Source organism: Mesocricetus auratus, unplaced genomic scaffold, assembly GCF_017639785.1.
Source record: "Mesocricetus auratus isolate SY011 unplaced genomic scaffold, BCM_Maur_2.0 Super-Scaffold_100007, whole genome shotgun sequence".
Classification (NCBI taxonomy): Eukaryota; Metazoa; Chordata; class Mammalia; order Rodentia; family Cricetidae; genus Mesocricetus; species Mesocricetus auratus.
Window position 1 is genome coordinate 91,657,904 of NW_024429191.1, and position 20,614 is coordinate 91,678,517.

Genomic DNA, 20,614 nt, shown 5'->3' on the forward strand with positions numbered 1-20,614 from the left:
CCAGCGGCCGTTGAAAGGTGGGCAGGTGACATCATCTCTCTCAAACGGCTCCATTCTGATGGAAAGGTGGGTTAGTAATACGGGGTTAATTGGGACTCCTGGACACGGGTGATGAAACACAAACTGGGTTGAAAGGAAGAGAGAAATTTATTGTTGGAGAATATCAGGAGACGGGTAGATGCATGTGGGACTAGAGAGAATGGGACTCGTTTCCCTTCTGCTGTGTGGCTCCAAACCAGCGTCTCTACTTCCCAGCCAGGCTGGAGGAAGCCAGACTCGGGGACTAAGGGCCTGTGTGGGAAGGGTTCGCTCCTTGGGCAGAGGACAGAGCTCAGGGGTTGGGTGCTTCTCTAACATGTGTTAGGAAGCCCTAGGTTCCACCAGCAGCTTCTGAGCGTCCCCCAGAGAGAGGAAAGGAGAGGGAAGGGAACCGGGAGGAGGGAGGGAGGGACAGAGAATGAAGGGAAGCAGAGTGGGGGGGAGAAAGAATAAGGAAAACCTAGCTTCCTGAAAGAGGAAGATATTTATAGCCTCCCCCGGCCAACTCCAAACTCCCAGGAGGCATCTGGGCCAGGGAGTCAGGTGACACAAAGAGACCACCCAGCTGGGGCTAAGGCACCCTCCATGCATGCATGACTCAGCTCCGTTCAGACAAGCCTGGACCTGGTAATTCCTGGTTCTGTTTGAGATAGGGGGTGAGGGTAGACAGTTAACAAACAGGGAACACCACAGGAACTGAGTGTCCAGTGTGAAGAGCCTGGAACACACTAGGGTCACACCACGTATATGCCAACACTCAGTCCTCCAGGTAAACTGTCCTCTGCAGCTGTGTGGTCACCATGGCTGCCTCCTGCCCTGGGCTCCCTGCTTCCTGATCCAGGTGAGTCAGCCACAGCTCACGGCGCCCTCTTCACCACTCCCCTGACTCTACGGAAGTGGTTCTCAACCTGTGGGTCACCACCTTTGGGGACTCCAATGGACCTTTCTCCCAGGTCTCCTAAGACCAATGGAAAAATGCAAGTATTTACATTGTGATTCCTAACGGTGGCAAAATTACAGTTATAAAGTAGCAACGAAAATAGTTTTATGGCTGGGCTGGAGAGATGACTCAGCCGTTAAAGGCTAGGCTCACAACCGAAAATAGTTTTATGGCTGGTGATCACCACGTGAGGAATTGTTGCAGCATTAGGATTGTTGAAAACCACTGCTCTCAAGAGTAACTTTCTGTTCTTACCTTGGTTATCTCCCAACGTCATTTAAAGCACTGCCCCCCCCCTTTGTCTTCTTTTTGTTATTATTATTTTAGCTTATGTGTATAAGTGTTGCCTGCATGTGTGTATATGCACCATGTGCATGCAGTACCCGCAGAGGCCAGAGGAGGGCAGTAGAATACCCGGAACTGGAGTTGCTGCTAGCCACAATTCAGTGCTGGCCCTCTGAAGAGCAGGCGGTGCTTTTAACCACTGAAGCAGCTCTCTGCCCACCCTTGGTCCTCTTGAAATTCCTTCTCTGAGTCCTTATCCTGCCTGCTGAGTTGCCTCTAACTTTACTGGCCTGTATCGCCCTGTCTCCTTCATGGGTTCTCCAGGACCCAGCAATCTTGGCCTGCCAGCAGCTCTGTTTCTCGTCCCGATCTCTTCTCTCACGCTCCCAGCCCAAGGGCCTCGCCCACCTCTGTGGCTTCACACGTCATGTAGAGCCCAGCAGTGGCTCTCAAGCCTTGCTCCACTCTGACCTCCCCCCCCCCCGGACCTCCGGACTCCAACGCAGCCCCTCCTTGCAGGCTGGCAAACACGGTAGGGAGAGGTTAGTCTCCCCCAGCCTAACTTTTCCAGAACTCAGTAAATGGCTCCTTCTCGCAACCAGACACCTGCAACAGCGACTTTCGGGTGCTATTGGAACCACACCGGGTAGCCTAGCCGCCTCGCACAGCAGCCAAAACGTCGAGGAGTTAGCGGAGATTCCTCTCGCCGTCTCCTGCATCCATCAGCAGGCGGGCAGACGCTGCCATCAATCAAAGGCAAATTCAGCCGCTTCTCTCCATCCGTCTCCGCCACACCCGAGCTGCCCGCTCTTCCCCAGTCGCCCCTAACTGCTGGCTCCTGGCTTCTCAATTGCCCGTGCGCCCGCTCTCTCTTCAGCAGCCGACTGAGGGTGTGAAATCTATAAATCAGAGGAAGTTACTCCCTGATTAAACGGCCTTCTTTAACACTCAGGGTAACATGCCAACTCCTCGCCCTGACCTCACACGCCCCAAACATCCGTGCTACTGCCCGGACGCCATTTTCTCCTGATTCTGAAAGTGGCCCAGTTTACTCCGGCCTTTAGATCAACCGTTTCCTCTACCTGGGCCACCACACTCCCTCCTCACACCTCTTCCATGACTCCGTCAGTCCCCATCTTCATATGCTCAGCTCTGCCTGCCTTACGAAAGCCGCCTCCTCCAGGAAGCCTTCTCTGAATGCTCTAGGTAAAAAAAAAAAAAATGGAGGTTCAGGCCAACCACTAATTGATACCTCAGCAGAGAACATATCACCATTGGTGGTTTTCAATTTTACTTATAGTGTACTTCCCACCCACCCCCCAAAAACTCACTTTCGTCAGCATAGAATCTCGTTTCTGGTATGGAGAGGAAGTGGCTGAGGTAAATCAGGCTCACCATATATATAACCGAGGTGACTTTGAACTCCCGAGTCTCCTCTTGCAGGCAGGCACCACCATGTTTGGTTTATACATTGGTAGGGATTTAATTTGTGGCCAAGCTCCATCCCCAGCCCCACTCCGGTATTTCTTCTTTTCCTCTCTGTATCTAAAACAGTGCCCACCACACGGTGAACATTTCAGTCAGGAGAAACTGGGATAACAAGCTAATGGCCTGACAAATAAATGACAGCGGCTAGTGGATGAGCAAACAGACACGCGTCTGGAAGGTGAGAGAATCGGGTGAGTGCTAATGAAGGGGAGGGGCTTGCAGGGGGCTCGCAAGGGCGGTGGTGGCATGTGCTACAATCCCAGCACTCTGGAAGCAGAGGAGGAACTGGGTTCAAGGACAGCCTGGGCAGCATAGTGAGACTTTGTCTCAGACTAGGTGGGGGTCGGGGCTGCTGGAGAGATGGCTTGGCAGTTAGGAGCACTCCCTTGCAGAGGACTGGCTTCAGTTCCCAGCTCCCATGTTGGGCAGCTCACAACTGCCTGTAACTCCAGCTCCAGAATATCCAGCGCCCTCTTCTGGCCTCTGCTGGCACTACACACATGTGGTGCACATACATACATGAAGGCAAACACACATATGCACAAAATAAAAATAAGTAAATCTTTAGTTAAAAGTGACAGAGGAAGCCGGGCGTTGTTGTTGCTATTGTTTTATTTTGGTTTTTTGAGACAGAGTTTAACTGTGTGGCGCTGGATGGTCTGGAACTTGCTCTTTAGACCAGGCTGACCTCGAACTCACAGAGATCTGCCTGCCTCTGTCTCCCTAGTACTGGGATTAAAAGTATGAGCCACCACGCCTGGCACAACAGAAATTGAAAAGTGAGACTCATTAGACAAATTCCAACACTAAGAAAGAAACAGGGGACTGTGAAGGTGGTTCAGTGGTTAAAGCAGTTACCACACAAGCATAGGGGCTTGGGTTTGGAGCCCCGGACCCAAGTAAAATGCTGGGTGAGCAAAGTGGCTGCCTGTAATTCCAACCTGGGCATCCCCAGAGCAAGCCGGCTCTGGGTTTGATTGACAGACCTCTGCTTCAGTAAAACTGATTGAAGATAATTCCCAGCGTCGACTTCCGGCCCCCATGTGCACATACGCAAACATGCACATGCAAACATGCACACACACACACGTTCATACAACACACACATTAAAATGGAAGGCCGCTACATTCCCCACCATACCTATCAATGCAGCGCTATACACATGAAGACAGAAGGAGAAAGAGAAAAAGACAGAAAATGGGACTGGGGGTCTTGTTCAGTGATTAGCATCTATAAGGCCCTAGATACAAACCGAGGAAGGAGGGAGGGAGGGAGGGAGGGAGGGAGGGAGGGAGGGAGGGAGGGAGGCTGTGAATGGAAATCCAATCCAATCTTATCACCAAAGAAATGTGGAAAACTATTGCACCCATGAAAAAAAGAACAGACCTCAATGTAAAAGGAATAACCAAAGAACAACAAAAAAAATAGAATTTAAATTTTATCATATAAATGCTGAAATACACGGGCCACAGATAAGATGTATGAGGTATAGTGAAGATTATAAGAGCAAGTTAATCTCTGGAATGTAAAGCACAAAATCATGGACAATATAAAGAAGAGAAACTTAGCAGACTAGTCCCGGAGATCCATCATTGGGCTAAGAGGCATTTTAGAAAGAGACACAAAACAGGGGAATAAACCATTGAATAAAAAAAAAGTCAGTATGGGAAACTTGACATGGTGGTTCACCCCTTTAAGCCCAGCACTTGAGAGGCAGAAGCAGGTGGATCCATGTGAGTTCTTAGCCAGTATGATCTATGTAGCCAGGGCTTCAGCTACATAGTGAAACTTTGTCTTAAGAAAGAAAGAAGGGAGGGAGGGAGGGAGGGAGGGAGGGAGGGAGGGAGGGAGGGAGGGAGGGAGGGAGGGAGGGAGGGAGGGAGGGAGGGAGGGAGGGAGGGAGGGAGGGAGGGAGGGACCACTCAGCACTTAACAGCACTGGCTGCTTGTAGGAGAAAGATGTCCACAGCCAGTCAAGCTCAGTTGAGCATGCGCCATAGTAACTTTCCTTTTGGTCCACCCTGGAATCTGCCTCAGTAGCTAGAGACTGCTGACGTGGAGGTGTGGAGGCGCATGCTCTGCAGAGCCAATGAGGGAAGGACAACACACCTCTGGAGGCCTAGAGGACCAATGGAATGCTGAGGGGATTTAAAGGCAAGCCTGGATTTCCACAATAAGCAAGTCTGCAGCAGGCTCTGTTACTCACCTGACTCCCAGAGTCTGTGTCCTTGACTCCACGTCCCCTCCCCCAAGGGGTGTCCGTGCAGGGCTGCCCGCAACAGGGGCTCCTGCAGATGACCCTGGTTCAGCTCCCAGCACCCACATTGCAGCTGAAAACCATCTGTTAACGCCAATTCCAGGGGATCTGGTGCCCTCTCCTCCTCTCCAATAGTTCCTACACATGTGGTCCACAAACTCATGCAGGCACACACATAGAAACATAAAAATGTTTTAAATATATATCGTTTTTAAAAAGCTAGTGCTTTTTAATTTAAAGTGAAACGAAACGCTCAGCTATCAAAGGGGAACATGTAAGTAACATTACTTAAGAACAAGCACAAACGGAATTCATGCTTGGAAAACATGAATCTGCAGGTCCTCCAGAGAAAGAGAGAAATGTCCTACAAAGAAGGAAAAAAAAAAAAAAACGCTGCTTCCCAATGGGAGACCTGGGTCCCAGAAGATGACAGACATGCCAGGAAGACATGCTGTTGGAGATATGCCCGGCAAACGATCCCCGAAGAAAAAAAATAAATTCCTAGGCACCCAAACATCAAAAATCAACGTAACCTGCTGTGCGCCCCTCTAAAGAGGCTACTGGGGATGTGTTCCACAAGGACACTGGAAAAGAGACCCCCAGCACCCACATAGCAGCTCATAGCTGTTCGTAACTCCCGTCCCAAAGGGTCTAAAGCCCTCCCTGGCCTCTGTGGACACCAGGCACACACATGGTGCACACACATACACGCAGGCAAAAACATTCATGAACATAAAATAAAATAAATATGTAGTTAAAAAAAAAGATACAAGCAAGGAACCATTGTTTTAGGGAACAATAGTTCTATCAGAGGCCCAATGATGGTTGCTCCAAATTGGAAGTTGAGACTGAGCCTGGATGTTTTAGATTGGGTAGCAAAGGAAGCGAGGTCACTGCTACATGTGGGGTCAAAGAGTTCAAGGACCTTTTCTGATGAGCCGTGAACAAGTCCACTTCCAAGTGGTTCACCAGAGATGTGCAAAGAGAGATGCAGACGCTAAGGTATCAGTTACAGTCCCCCAGAAACAAGAGCACGGGAGGGGAGGGGGCTGGAGATGGCTCAGTGGTCAAGATCGCTGGCTGCTCTTCCAGAGTACCTGGGTTCGATTCCCAGCACCCAGATGGTGGCTCACAACCCTTCACAACTCTAGCTCTAAGGGATCTGATGCCCTCTTCCGGCCTTTGCAGACACCAGGCATTCATGTGATGCACAAATGCACATACAGACAAAATGCTCACGATATAAAAAAATGTAAAAATAAAAGAACATGGGCTGGAGAGATGGTTCAGTGAGTAAAGTGTTTGCCATGCAAGGGTCGAGACCTGAGCTCAAATGCCCATAACCACGTAAAAGCCAGCACACAGCATATGTAATCCCAGAAACTCCCACAGAGAAGTGGGAGGTGGGAACACCCCAAACCTCGGCTAGCTTGGCACACCCAGCAGACAAACAGCACAGAAATCCTGTCTAAATCATGACAAGTTCCAGCACCCAAGATTGTCCTCTTATCTCCCCAGCACATCCTGGCACGGGCACGCCCACATTCACACGCATGAATGTGCACAGACACACACACACACACAATCAACCATGACTCCATTCTTCCTGTTTTGCTAGATATGTATACATGTTGGTATTTGCATATATTAACTAATTTCTGGCTCTTCTTCATTTTTTATTTTATACCAAGATTATTGGCACTGGTCTCCAAGCTACAGTGTGTTCCTATAGGGCTACAGATAAACTTGAGAGGTACTCAACACGCAGACATGAGTGCCATGGCTGTCACTCGAAGATAAACAGAATGCTCTAAACAGAATGCTCGCTGGGATTTTTGTATCTCTCCTTTCTGAGGAGACATTAAGTGTCCCTTACCCTAGTGTCTTAGTTGGGGTTGCTATTGCTGTATCAAACACCATGACCAGACCAAACCTGGGGAGGAAAGGGTTTGTTTGCCTTACTGGATTGTTCTGCATGGCTTGCTCAACCCAAAACCACAAGTCCAGGGATGGCACCACCCACAGTGGTCTGGGTCCTCCCGCATCAATCACTAATTAAGAAAATGCCCCACAGGCTGGCCTACAGCCTGACCGTATGAAGGCAATCAACTGAGGCTCCCTCCTCCCAGATGACTTTAGCTTGAGTCAACTTGACATGAAACTAACCAGCATGCCCAGTTACCTTTAACTGTCAACACGGTCTAGAGTCATCTGAGAAGGGACTCTCATAATTTCCAGAATTATGTCTGTAGGGGATTGTCTTGTTTCTTAGCTAATGCTGGAGGGTCAGACCACCGTGGGCAGCGCCATTCTCTATGCAGGTGGTCCTAGGCTGTATAAGGAAGTCAGCTAGCCAAGCACGATGGAACAGGCCTTTTGTCCCAGCAATGTGGAGGCAAAGGCAGATGGATCTCTATGAGTTCGAGGCAAGCTGGTCTACATAGTGAGTTCCAGGCCAGCCAAGGGCTACATAATGAGATCCGGTTCCAAAAAGTTAAATAAAATTAATAGTAATAGTAATAATAAAAAGCCAGTTAGGAGTTCGAGACCAGCCTGGACTACCAAGCGAGTTCCAGGACAGCCTCCAAAGCCACAGGGAAACCCTGTTTTGAAAAACCAAAAAAAAAAAAAAAGCCAGTTAGACTACGTGAGCTTAGAAATGAGCAAATCAGCCAGCATCTTTCCCCCTTTGAGTCCTGCCTTCAGGTCCCTCCCCTGAGCTCCTGTCTCTACTTCCCTCAATGACTGGAAAGCATAAGCCAAATGAACCCTTTACTCCTACAAGCTGCTTTTGCTCAGGGTCTGTTCCGACAACGGGACAAAATTAGAACACAGGTTACAACAAGCATTTGTTCTTGCTTTCATTAGGCAAGGTCCACACGTGTGTGGATGGGTGCCGGGCAGGAGAAGGACTGTGTCAGGTGACAGCTCTCAACTCCAGCCGACCTCTCTGTGTGTCTCACCCTGGCAGGGATCGAATGTCACCAGTCACCCCTGGCGATGATCGAATGTCACCAGTCACGGCTTCCCTTCACCACAGGCTCCCTGGTAGGTCCATTCAAGCCGAATGCCTCATCCGCTTGAATGGGCAGAGAGTTGGGCTGGGATCCCCGGGTGAGGACTCCAAAGAGCAAAGGGAGGGCTTGTGGCTTCGCTGTTAGGTTCCCAGAGCCAGTCAGGCTGAGGCGTCCAGGGTCCTGGGGCTGGAGAGCTGTGCAGATCAGAAAGCAATTTTGTACCTTGACAAGGACTCAGTCTCTCCCCTGAGACTACAGAAGTCACTTGAGGGTTTCCACCGGGAGCGGCCATCGCCTTCATTGGCAGCAAGCACTCCAGTGTCCTGACGTTGACCTTTGGCACAGCTGTCTGTCCTCACTGCTGCTCCAGCCACTCCCCCAGACACTTGCCCAAACCCGGCCTGTCTCCTTTACCCAGCCAGATGCTTCCTGTTGGAACTACCGGCCCTCAGAAACCTTGCTGGGGCACTAGTTAGTGCGATCAGCTAATTCACAGAGAAGCGTTAGCAAATGAAAATGGTTTATCCCTCCTCGGGGTATTTTCATTTTAATGGAGACTTGGGTTGACAAATATTTACTGAACAGTCTATTACATGCAAGAAACTATGTAAAATTCCTAGGGGGAGCCAGGGCCTGACCTAGATAAATCACAGTCTCTAATGATGGAACTCGAGAGTCTGTGGGGAAGCTAGGGAGGCAGCCAATGACCTCTCTTATCTCTGTGCAAACGCCTGAGCTTGTGATCCACCACCGCCGCACTCCAGTGGAGGCGAGTAGCTGTCACCACCCTGAGTGGAGACATCTCTAGGACTGCCCCGGGGTCTCACGAGCCACTTCCTGAATGACATTTGAAGACCCCTAGCTCTGCCTCACCCCCAGAGCTGGAGGAAAGTACGGGGCGGGGTCATCCAGTTCTTCACCCTCTGGGTGTTCTGGGGAGCCTCCACCTCTACGATCTCCACTTGGCACATTTTCCGGAAGCCTCTGGGACATATCTACCAGGAGTGAAGCCCAGGGCACAGAGAGCCTGGAAGTAAGTTCCAGGGTCCCTGGTGTGGCCCATACTTCAATTCAGAGGGAGGAGGGCTCTCCCCAGATTGGCTGCTTTCTCCTCTCCTCTTCCCTTCTCATCTGACATTTTCTTTCTTTCCCTTCAACTCCCCTCCTCTCTCTCCACCCCTCCTTTCCTCCCTCCCTCCCTTTCCCCTCTCCATCCATCCATCCATCCATCCATCCATCTCTCCATCTCAAAACCAACCCAAAGCAGAGAGATGAGGAAGTTAGGAAGCAAAGGGCAGTCTTCCCAGCTACTGCCCCTCAGGTCTTCTCTCTCACCTCCTCTCTTCAAGCTCCAGCTTGCCTCTCCTCCATGCCTGGTCCCCCAGCACGATCTCTCTCTCTCTCTCTCTCTCACACACACACACACACACACACACACACACACACACACAGTCTGCAGCTGGACTGAATCGAGGAACTGAATGTGATTCTGAATTTCAGGGGCTTTCAGACGACTCGCTGCAAAACACGTAGGGAAACCCTTACCTAGGCTTCAGTTTCCACCTATAAAATAGGCACACTCACCCCACATAACATCAGCTAGGACTCCGTTGCCTGAGTCCATCCCCAGTGCCAAGTGTTAAGAAACACTGACACCTAGTGGCTGCACATGGGACCTGCAACAACGACTTTCCCTTCCAAGAATAGGGACTGCTGGGGCAAGAGCTGATCCTTCTCATGCCCCAAGGAGTTTCTAGACACAGAAGCACCCCACCCCCACCTCATGCTTCCCTTGGAAGCTTCCACCCCTCTTCTCGTGAAAAGCCTCCCAAGGCTTCCCCAAGCGCTACGAGAGTCACAAACCCCTGTTAAAATGGCCACGTGTGCCCAGTCTTTGCTAAATGTGTCCCAGACGCTTTGCCTGTGGAAAGAGAGATGTCATAAGTGAAACAGGCCGTGGATAATCCACAAAGTGAGTCATTAGGAGCTGAATCTAAACCCGTGTTCCAGAGGCCACACAGCGCTCCCGCCACCACCGCAGGGAGGGGCAGACAGTAAAGTGAGCAAGACAGTTTTCCTCTAGCTGCCAGTTATCTGTCTGACAGCCATGCCGGCCGGCGTGTGGGCCACAGCTGCTTACTCAGCACTTCAGGTGCCCGGCATTGTACTGGGCGATCAACAGCTTGTGTGTGTGTGTGTGTGTGTGTGTGTCTGTCTGTCTGTCTGTCTGTCTGTGTGCATGTCTGTATGCCTGTTTGTGTGTGCATGTACATGTGCATGTATGCCTGAGGGTGCATTTGTGAATGTGTGTGTGTGTGTCTGTCTGTGTGCATGTCTGTATGCCTGTTTGTGTGTGCATGCACATGTGTATATGCCTATGTGTGCATTTGTAAATGTGTGTGTGCATGTCTATATGTCTGTATGTGTGTGTATCTGTGTCTGTGTGTGTGTATCTGTGTCTGTGTGTGTATCTGTGTCTGTGTGTGTAAGTGTGTATCTGTGTGTGAGTGTGAGTGTATCTGTGTCTGTGTGTGTATCTGTGTCTGTGTGTGTATCTGTGTGTGTATGTCTCTGTGTGTGTGTGTATCTGTGTGTGTATCTGTGTGTGTGTCTGTGTGTGTGTATCTGTGTGTGTGTCTGTGTCTCTGTGTGTGTCTGTGTGTGTGTGTATCTGTGTGTGTATCTGTGTCTGTGTGTGTATCTGTGTGTGTATGTCTCTGTGTGTGTGTATCTGTGTGTGTATCTGTGTGTGTGTCTGTGTCTCTGTGTGTGTCTGTGTGTGTCTGTGTGTGTGTGTATCTCTGTGTGTGTGTGTATCTGTGTCTGTGTCTGTGTCTGTGTATCTCTGTGTGTGTGTGTGTATCTGAGCCTGTATGCAGGGTTTTGCAAAAGGGAAGGACGCACGCAGCATGAGTCACTGGCAGACATAAGCAAGTGAACCATAAAATAATTAAATTCATTTATTCAACAAACGCTTCCAAGCACCTGCTGCGTCCCGCACGGCAACGCTGCATTCCACCTCCTGCCCGATGCCTCCAGAGCAGAGTCCACCTCTTGAGCCTCCTCGCCTCCAGCTGACCTACTTTACCTCAGGACTGACTTTCATCTCCACAGCCCCACAGCCCTGGGACCCAGCACACGGGAGGTGTCTAATGTGTGGTTATTGAAGTCGTTAATCTAGTACAGTATCTACCCAGAGTGGAAATCCCTCCTAATAATGTTTCTGATGGCTGGTCATCCCGCCCCTCCTCAGACACAGCCACGGATGGCCACTCATCAATCCCTGGGTGCTTACATACGCCTGGCAAGAAACAGAACCACACCTTGGATTTCCCTTCACGGCTCTTCGGCAGGGGGTAAAGATGACACTGGCCTGGGTTTCCCATCCCCTGTCTGCCCACGACCACTACAGACTCTGCCTCCTCCTGCAACCCAATGGCTTGCTTGCTTGTTTGTTGTTTCTTTGTTCTAGACAGGGTCTGTCTGTGTAGCTCTGGCCAGCCTGGAGCTCACTATGTAGACCAGGCTGGCCTCAAACTCAATAGAGATCTGCCTGCCTCTGTGCTGTGATTAAAGGTGTGCACACACACCCAGCCCCAGCTCTCTTGAGGCAAGGGGGAAGGGGGATGGCCACAGACCCTACAGCAAGTTCCTTCAAGACTCTCCTCTCTCTCTCTCTCTCTCTCTCTCTCTCTCTCTCTCTCTCTCTCTCTCTCTCTCTCTCTCTGTCTCTCTCTCTCTGTGTGTGTGTGTGTGTGTGTGTGTGTGTGTGTGTGTGTGTGTGTGTGTGTGTGTGTCCTGGGGAATAACCAAACCCCTAGGCATAAATCTAGTTGGGCTGTCTCAGACCCCATTCCCCTCGTACCCACACCTACTGCCCGGGACAGAGATGCAAATGCTCGGGGAGGCCAAGAGGACAGGAAAGAGACTATAATTACCTGCCCAGCGGCATCATGTAGACTGGGGGAGGGAGGGTGCGTCACCAGGAAGAGAGGAACATGCAGAAGGGTGCAGGTGAACACTGCCCCCCCCACCCCACCAGGTCACGTTTACTCGGGTTCTCAGAATGGAGTCCCACTTGAAAGCAGAGTTTGCGGATGTGATTTGGATATGGGTCAAGGTGAGCTCATCATGAGTTAGTGTGGAGTAAATCCAACTGCAGTCCTTATGAGTCAGGTACCAGGGCAACGGGAAGGAAGGTGGCCATGTTTCCATGGAGGCAGAGATCAGAGCAACACAACCACAAGTCAGGGCCACCAACAAAAGCTAGAAAAGCAAAGAAGGGTCTGTCACACTCCCAGCCACACCTAGGTGATGGGGGAGAGCTCGGACTTGCGGACGGCTGGGTTTGGGGCCTCAGGTCTCTGCGACAGAGGTCCTTCTGATAGCTACCTTGTTGATCATTTCCTGGAAGCTAGGTAGGGTCTGAGGCCAGCACGTGCCCGCCCTATCAGCTGCTCAGGTGGGACACCAGGTCGCTTTCCACAGTGGCGTTTGCATCGAGCTTGTGGCCCCCAATTCAGCCACTTCCTTCCTGCTATTGCCTAATGCTGAGGTTTTGTTTTGTTTTGGTTGGTTGGTTGATTGCTTGGTTGGGTTTTTTTGGTTGTTTTGTTTTGTTTGTTTGTTTGGTTGGTTGGTTGGTTGGTTGGTTGGTTTTTGTGGGAGGGGCTGGGGGAGGTGTTTTTTGTTTTGTTTTGTTTTTGGTGGAGGGGTTTTGAAACATGGTTTCTCTGTGTAGCCATGTCTGGTCTTGAACTCACAGAGATCCACCTGCCTTTGCCTCCCAAGCGAGCTTGGGGACTAAAAGAATGTACCACCACACCCGGTTAATGCTAAGATTTTTTTTAAAGGCCACTTAAACCAGATTGAGGCCCACCTCATCAGATAATTTCCAAATAAGTAAAGGAATCCTGCAAGCATGATCTCGCAAGCCTATAATTTTAGCATTTTTGATGCTGAAGCAGGATGATAACTGACAGTTCGAGACCAGCCTAGGCTAGAATGGGTTCCAGGCAACTAAAGACCCTCTGTCTCAAAAGTAAACAGATAAATCCCTCGGTGGAATTGACCTATGACCACCTCCCCCCTTTTCACAATAGATTCATTAGTAAAACCTGGAGTGTTTGGTGGTCACTCTGGGGACCTGGAACCTGTCAAGAAGCCAACATTCCTGAGCCATGGGAGACTCACATAAGAGCAAGCTGCCCTTTTTTCTGGCCTAAGACTATGACAGGGTCAGGAAGACAGGAACCCTTGGGCTGGGTCTTCCCTTCCCTTGTCTAATTTAATTGTCTGATGTTACAAAGTGCAGTCACCTTCCCGGCTTTTCTTCTGCCTCCTGGATCTCCCCTTCGGAGACATCGCCCCTTCTCTATTGTGGCTTTCGGGACGAGCCCGCACTGGCAAGCACTCTGCCGCCTGTCCACTGACTTGACTGCATAGAAGAGCGGGCAGAGGGCATGGTGAACTCCGTCTGTCTCAGCCCCGAGTGCCTGCAGTGGACAGAGAGCGTGGGAGCCCAGGTGCCTGTCTGCTCCACTGGCCCAGAGACATCTCACCACGGGGGTCTTTAACAGCAAAAGTCCAACAGCCCCTGCAGCCAGCAGTGGGTCTGGATCACGGGACTTTGATGGGCTGACTCTTGCCTGCCTCCTGGGGAACACCCCACCCCCTCCCGTCCAGCTTGCTTTTCAGGGGCTTGTAGGAGCCTTCCCGGAGACACTTTGAAGCCCCCTTCAAAGCCCACAGCACGGTGAGCGCCACCTAGCGGCAGCAGGACCAGCCGCCCTGAGGCCGCCTCCAATTACCCGGTCACTCATCCTCTATAGCCTGGGAGCGGAGGCTGGGGTCCAGGCATGGAGCCGGGCTGCAAGGGCACTATTGTACACTGCGCGGCGTGGGCCCTTCTCGGCAGCCAGCCGCTGAGCGCCCCTCCTGCCACCTCCAGCCATTTCCCAGCTTCTCTCCCAGGGGAGAGGTGGGGCCTGCTAGGAACTTTCTCCAACATAACCAAAGCTTCAGAAGAAAAGGCTGTGCAAGAGCCTCCATCCGGAACATTCCGTGGGCTCGAGGCCAAGAAGGCCTTGTGCTTTCTGCCATGCCGATGGTTTTTATTAAGCAGCAGGTAACTGAGGCACCAAGCTGTGCCAGGCTGATTTGGGATTTGGTTTGTTCTTATTTTATGTGTATGGGGTTGGGGTTTTCTTTTATATAATTTATTTATTTTTACCTTACGTGCATGGGTATCGGGTCCCCTGGAACTGGAGTCACAGACAGCTGTGAGCTGCTAAGCTGGCAATGTGGGTGCTGGGGATTGAACCCAAGTCCTCTGGAAGAGCAGTCAGTGCTCCTAACCACTGAGCCATCTCTCCAGTGGGTGTTTTGCCTTCATGTGCGTATGTGCACCACACGCATGCTTAGTGGGTGTCCTTGAAGGCCAGAAGGGGCTTCCAATCCTCCGAAGTTACACAGTTGTGAGTGCTGGGAATCGAACCCGGGGTCTCTGGAAGAGCGGCTATTCTCTTCACCACTGAGCCACCACTCTTCGGCACAGTTTTCGTCCTCCGGAGCGGCCTCTTTCTCCATGTTCAGGCGCCTGCAGAGCCTCTGCCTGAGTTCATCTTGATCCTGAGTCCGCTTCCCGCCCCTCACCCACCCCCTGCTCTCCGCCTCATTCCCCCAGATTCTTTCGAAAGCATGTCTCCTTCCCCATTAGCAAGACCATCGAGACAGATGGGGGCATTGGACCATCAAGCCCCTCCCACTGCCCTCGTACCCTGCCGATTCCATTTCCATGCCAAACGCTCCAGTCCGGGCAGCAAGGGCTATGAGGCTTCGGGGCTAGATGGGGGACCTCAGCAGTAGCGAGGGGTCCCAGAACCGCACCATGCCCACCTGCCCCGGTGAGAACCTCAGCCCCCCTCCCCACCCTGTGGCCTGTGACTTCAGATCACGGGGCTGAATCTCATCAACAAGGAATTTGAAGCCATTAAAATACAATAAAAGAGAAATTAAATGTAATCACTCCGTAAATTATAACTAATTGAAACATCAATTGTAATTTTTATGATCTGCATTCGAGTGAGTGATGCCACCAGTGGCAAAATGAAAGTTAAATGATGATGAGGACGTCCGGTCTGCCCCGTGCCCCCAGCCTCCACTGTGCCCCTGTGGACGGCTTCCCTCTCTTCCCTGCCAGACTGTCCACAACCTCACTCTCTTCTAGAACTTTCCAGCAAGTGCTTGGTCCTCCTGCCCAGAGCCCCCATGCCTCTAAGGACCTCGGCATGGTTCATGTTTCCCTACCACCTGCAAAGACCTGGCTGGGAATCTTTCTCCACACTGGGATCAGAATCTGGGGTCCGACCCATCGCCCCAGGCCTAGGAGCCAAGCAGCAAGCTTAGAAATGTCAGGAGACTCCAGGCGGTTGCAGCGCACCCACGCCTTCAATCCCAGCACTCGGCACTCAGGAGGCAGAGGCAGGCGGATCTCTGTGAGTTTAAGGCCAGCCTGGTCTACAGAGTGAGTTCCAGGACAGCCTCCAAAGCCATAGAGAAACCCTGTCTCAGAAAACAAACAAACAAAACCAGACATGTCAGGAGACAGCGTGTGAAGGCCTCCAGTTCTCCCATGAGGGTCCTTTTCTTTAGAAACACAGTAGCCAACCAATACGACCTGAAGACCCAGGTCAACTGACCATCCCCCTTCCTCCCTGCTGGCTCCTGCATCCCTAGTTTAGGAAGGGGGGAGGGGCTCACCAGCAGAAGAGAGCCCCTGAAGGTTTTACCTGAAGGAATGTCTTGTCTGTTTGTTTGTTTCTGTTTTGTTTTTTCAGAACAGGGTTTCTCTGCGTAGCCATGGCTGTTCTGGATCTCGCTCTGTAGAGATCCACCTGCCTCTGCCTCCTGAGTGCTGGGATGAAAAGCTTGCACCACCACCGCCCCGCTTTTACCTGAAGGTTTTACCCACCGTTCCTCCCCCACCCTGCTCTGCTTTCTCATCCAACAGAATGTGAGCAGCTGCTCCGCAGTGCCTTTCTGGCCATGATGGACTGCAATCCCTCTGAAACCCTGAGCCGAGATAAATCTTCCCTGCCTCAGGCTGTCCCTGCCAGGTGTTTCACTGAGAAAAGCAGCTAACCCAGTTGTTATGGTAACCACCCCCACCCCAACCCTGCCACACTCGGGAGTCTCTTTTTTTCTGCGGGCACGTGTATGTATGTGTATACGTGCATGGGTAGGAACTAAGAGCTTGTGGGAGGCAGAGAGCCCTACCCTACACTGGAAGTCACACCACAAGGAAGTTGCTGTGCGGCATCTCAGAAGACTGGCTTTCCCTGGCTGGTATGAGATGCTACACGCACATCCACCAGAAGGCCCTCGGATCGTAGCATTTGTAAGCAGGGTACGTACCTGCTATGTTCCAGAGTGGACAGTTGGGATGGCTGTCCACCATCCAACCTGACACCAGTCAAAGGCAGGCAGCCCAGGTTGTTGGGACTGCCTGTCCCTTCTTGAGGCTGAAGTCCCCTCTGGGTTCCTGTAGGAGAATAATGAGGCCTCTGTAAAGCAAGGAAACGCCCCCCTGATGTCCTCTCCTATGGCAGAGGCTGGTGGCACACCTCCCTCCCATCCTGATGTCCTCTCCTATGGCAGAGGCCGGTGGTACACCTCCCTCCCATCCTGCCAGCTGGCTGGCACACCTGTGATGGACAGATGCCCAGGGGTCTCTGGAGCAGAAGGTGCACTCCCGCCATATCACAGATGGTTTTGCTTGGAGTCTGCTGTACAGACGTCATCATTTCTCATAAGCTCATCTTGAACCAGACTCCACCCTCCGAGTCTACTCCCTCCGTCAGAGCAAAGCAGAGGCTTTTACGTGTCCTTGTGCAGGGGGCTGCCTGGGAGTAGGGAGCAGGGTCGGACCCCAGACATCCTGACACTCAGCACAGTCCCAGGGAAAGCTACCCATCACCTTGCCTGGGGCAACATCCTCACCTAAAAGATGACCTGCATCCATACTTCTTTGGCTTCCTCGGGTAGCAGACGTTGGAGTCTTCACTTCTGATTCATGGCGGATCAATACTTTCATTTTTTTTTCTCACGGTGCTGGGGATCGAACTCTGGGCTTTGTGCATGCTAGGTGAGGGTTTTTCCGCTGAGCTTTTTCTCACGGTGCTGGGGATCGAACTCTGGGCTTTGTGCATGCTAGGTGAGGGTTTTTCCGCTGAGCTATGTCCTCACCTGAATTGTTGTTGCTGGCACGTAATTCAGGGACTGGGAATGTAGCAGAGTTGGTGACATGTTTCCTTGGCATGCAGAAGAGCTAGATTCTATTCCTAGAGGTTTATAAACCAGGTGCCAGTGTCTCAGCACACCGGAGGTGAAGGCAGGAAGATCGGGAGTTCAAGGTCATTCATCCTTGGATACATAGCTGCAAGACACTAAAAAAAAAAAAAAAAAAAAGACAAAATTCAGGCTAGAGATGTTGCTCAGTGGCTCCATGTCTAGATCGGGTATGGCCCTAAGTTTCATCCCCAACACTACAAAAATCATAGACGCATAAATTTCATATGCCATGAAGTCTTCCTCCCTTTTCTTTCTTTCTTTTCTTTTTCTCTTTTCCTGAGATGAGGTCTTGCTATGGAGCCCAGGCTGACCTTGAACTCAAAGCCTTCCTACCTCCATCTCCCTAGGGCCAAGACTCCATACATGTACGCCACTGCCCTTGGCAAACACACCAGCGAACTTAAGATGTGCAGCCCTGTGGACTAGTGTATACTCGTAAGGCTGGGGACCATCACAGTTCATTTCAAAACATTGCATCGATTCAGAAATAAGCTCTACATATTCCCCCAACCCATGACAAGCATGACCGGCTTCCTCGGGTTTGCCCATCCTGGGTATGTCCTGGAAGTGGGGTCAGACAACATGTGGTATCTCCTACTCACTCTCCAGTTTCCTGTACATTGCAGCAAGAATTGGAACCCCATCCTTTTGGCGGTTAAATAATACTCTATGTGACTATATCACATTTAGTCATTTCTCACTTAGTGAACCTTTTAGTTTGTGTCTGCTTTTTGGTTCAGTTTGGTTGGGTTTGGGTTTTGTTATATTGACTTTTTTTTTTTGAGAGGATCTTGCTCTCTTCCCTAGGCTGGCCAGCAAGCCTCCTGCCTCAGTCTCCCAGACATGAGCCATTAGGCCTAGCCTTATTTCTGCTTATTTTAAACATTTTTAAAATGTACTTATTTTTATTTTTGTGTATGGGCTTTTCAACTTGCAGGTGTGTCTGAGCATCACACGCATACAATGCCCATTGAGGCCAGAAGAGGGCACCAGATCCTCTGGAACTAGAGTTGCAGATTGTTATGAGCAGCCCTGTGGGTGCTTGGAATGGAACCCTGATCCTCTAGAAGAGCAGCCAGTGTTCTTAACTGCTGACCCATCTCTGATCTCCCCACCCTCTAATTTGAGACAAGGTCCTATGTAGCCCAGCTGTGTGGCGGCAGGTTGTGGGAAGGAACTCTACATTCAATTTTTTTCATAAACATATGTCCCAAAGCTGTACTGTGAAAACTTTCATAAGAATAAATTGCTAAAGAAAAAATGGAGGGCTGGAGAGATGGCTCAGCGGTTAAGAGCACTGACTGTTCTTCCAGAGGTCCTGAGTTCAATTCCCGGCAACCACATGGTGGCTCACAACCACCTTGAATGAGATCTGGTGCCCTCTGCTGGCCTGCAGGCAGAAGGCTGTATACACAATAAATAAAATATATTTTTTAAAAAAAGAAAGAAAAAATGGAATTGAAGCCACACGTGGCGGCTTACACCTGCAATCCCAGCACGTAGGAGGCTGAGACAGGAAAATTGTTAGTTCAGAAGCCAGCCTGAGCTCCATTGTGAACCACTGTCTCAAGAGCGTGTAAACACAGCCTGCTTTTCCTCCTTGTTAAATGACCAGGCCCAGAGTCACTTTGTGAAGTTATATGAATCGCTGAACGCGTCCCCTCTCTGTTCAGTCTGCAGATGGTGAGCAGTATTCAGCCTGGCACCAGCTCTGGACCACACGGAGCAGCCTGGACCATCCGTGTCTACATCACCGTCACCTCTAGAACAGAGCACAGCCCCTGAGTGTGGTCCACAAGCCTGTCTCAGCCCCAGGCTCTGCAACCTCACCTTCACAGCCACACCGAGGGCCCATGCTGTCCCCTCGTGTCCTTAGGGTCTCTCCTTGACTGGCCAATCTTCCTTATTCCAAGTCTCTGCCCTGATCACCTCCTCCAGGAAGCTCTCTGACATTATGTCTGAATTTGGGGCCCACTGGAGTTTTCCAATAACATGCTCAGTGTTTCACTTCTCTCCTTTGCTGCATCCTCTCTCTCTCTCTCTCTCTCTCTCTCTCTCTCTCTCTCTCTCTCTCTCTCTCTCTCTCTCTCTCTCTCTCCATCCTTTAGGCAGGGGCTCTTCCAGGCACTAAAAATGTCCAGGTCTGCCAGCCGGTGGTGGCGCACGCCTTTAATCCCAGCACTTGGGAGGCACAGGCAGGCGGATCTCTGTGAGTTCGAGGCCAACCTGGTCTACAGCATGAGTTATAGGACAAACAGGACTACACAGAGAAACCCTGTCTCAAAAACAAAAAAACAAAAAAAAAAAGGAAAAGGGAAAAGAAAGAAAGTCGCGTCCGCATCATTGGGTCACTGTACAGCTTAGGATTCAGACCAGGGCAGCTTTCCAAGTGGAAGAGGAACTCATGAACTCTCGTGCAGGGCACCAGGCATACACCAACAGGATGTGTGGTCACTGCCAAGAACCCTCAGCCTCAGTGGCAGGAAGAGACAAGAAAGTAAGTAGGGGTCTGGGGCTGCAGTTCAGTTCAAGAACTTAACCTGGCATGCATGAAGGCCTGGGTTCAAACCCCAGCACATTAAACTGGACATAATCCCAGGACTCAGGAAATAGAGACCGGAGGATCCGAAGGTGTGAACCATCCTAGGCCACGGGAGATGTTATCTTAGAAAGAGAGTTTGGGCACTGGAGATTTGGCTCAGAGGTTAAGAGCACTGACTGCTCTCCCAGGGGTCCTGAGTTCAATTCTCAGCAACCACATGGTGGCCCAAAACCATCTACAATTCAATCTGGTGCCCTCTTCTGGCATGTAGACAGAACACTATATATATAATAAATAAATAAGTCTTTAAAAAAAAGAGTTTGTGAGGAGAGAGAGAGAGAGAGAGAGAGAGAGAGAGAGAACTTACCAACAGTGAGGAGGTGAGGAGGGCAGGTAATGGGTCCCCTCACAAAGGCCTACATGTCTTCTGTAGCCCCTTATTTAGCCTGCCCTTCTCAGACACCAGTGCCACTTTCTCTAGCATGAGCTAGGCCTCCCCTTTTGAGCAACCTCACTAACCCACACACCCTGAGTAGAGGCTTCCTTCCTTCTCGTCTACACTGCAGCTTTGATTCCAGCAGCCACAGTCAAGTTTTCAGAGCCATGCAAGGCACCACATGAGAAGAGGGAATTCCCATGGCCCCTCAAGTCAAATAGGCACATGAGTGGGTCAGGCTCTTCAGTGTCCAGCGGA

The 20,614-nt window shown here is 50.8% G+C and overlaps 1 long non-coding RNA gene across 1 annotated transcript; it reads left to right on the forward strand.

Moving 5' to 3' along the window:
* Positions 1–1,778: 1,778 nt before the first annotated feature.
* LOC121141198 lies at positions 1,779–8,045 on the forward strand. The gene is made up of 3 exons (XR_005878086.1): positions 1,779–2,470; positions 2,819–2,930; positions 7,879–8,045. It is a non-coding gene; the product is annotated as an uncharacterized LOC121141198 (long non-coding RNA).
* The last annotated feature ends 12,569 nt before the right edge of the window (positions 8,046–20,614 follow it).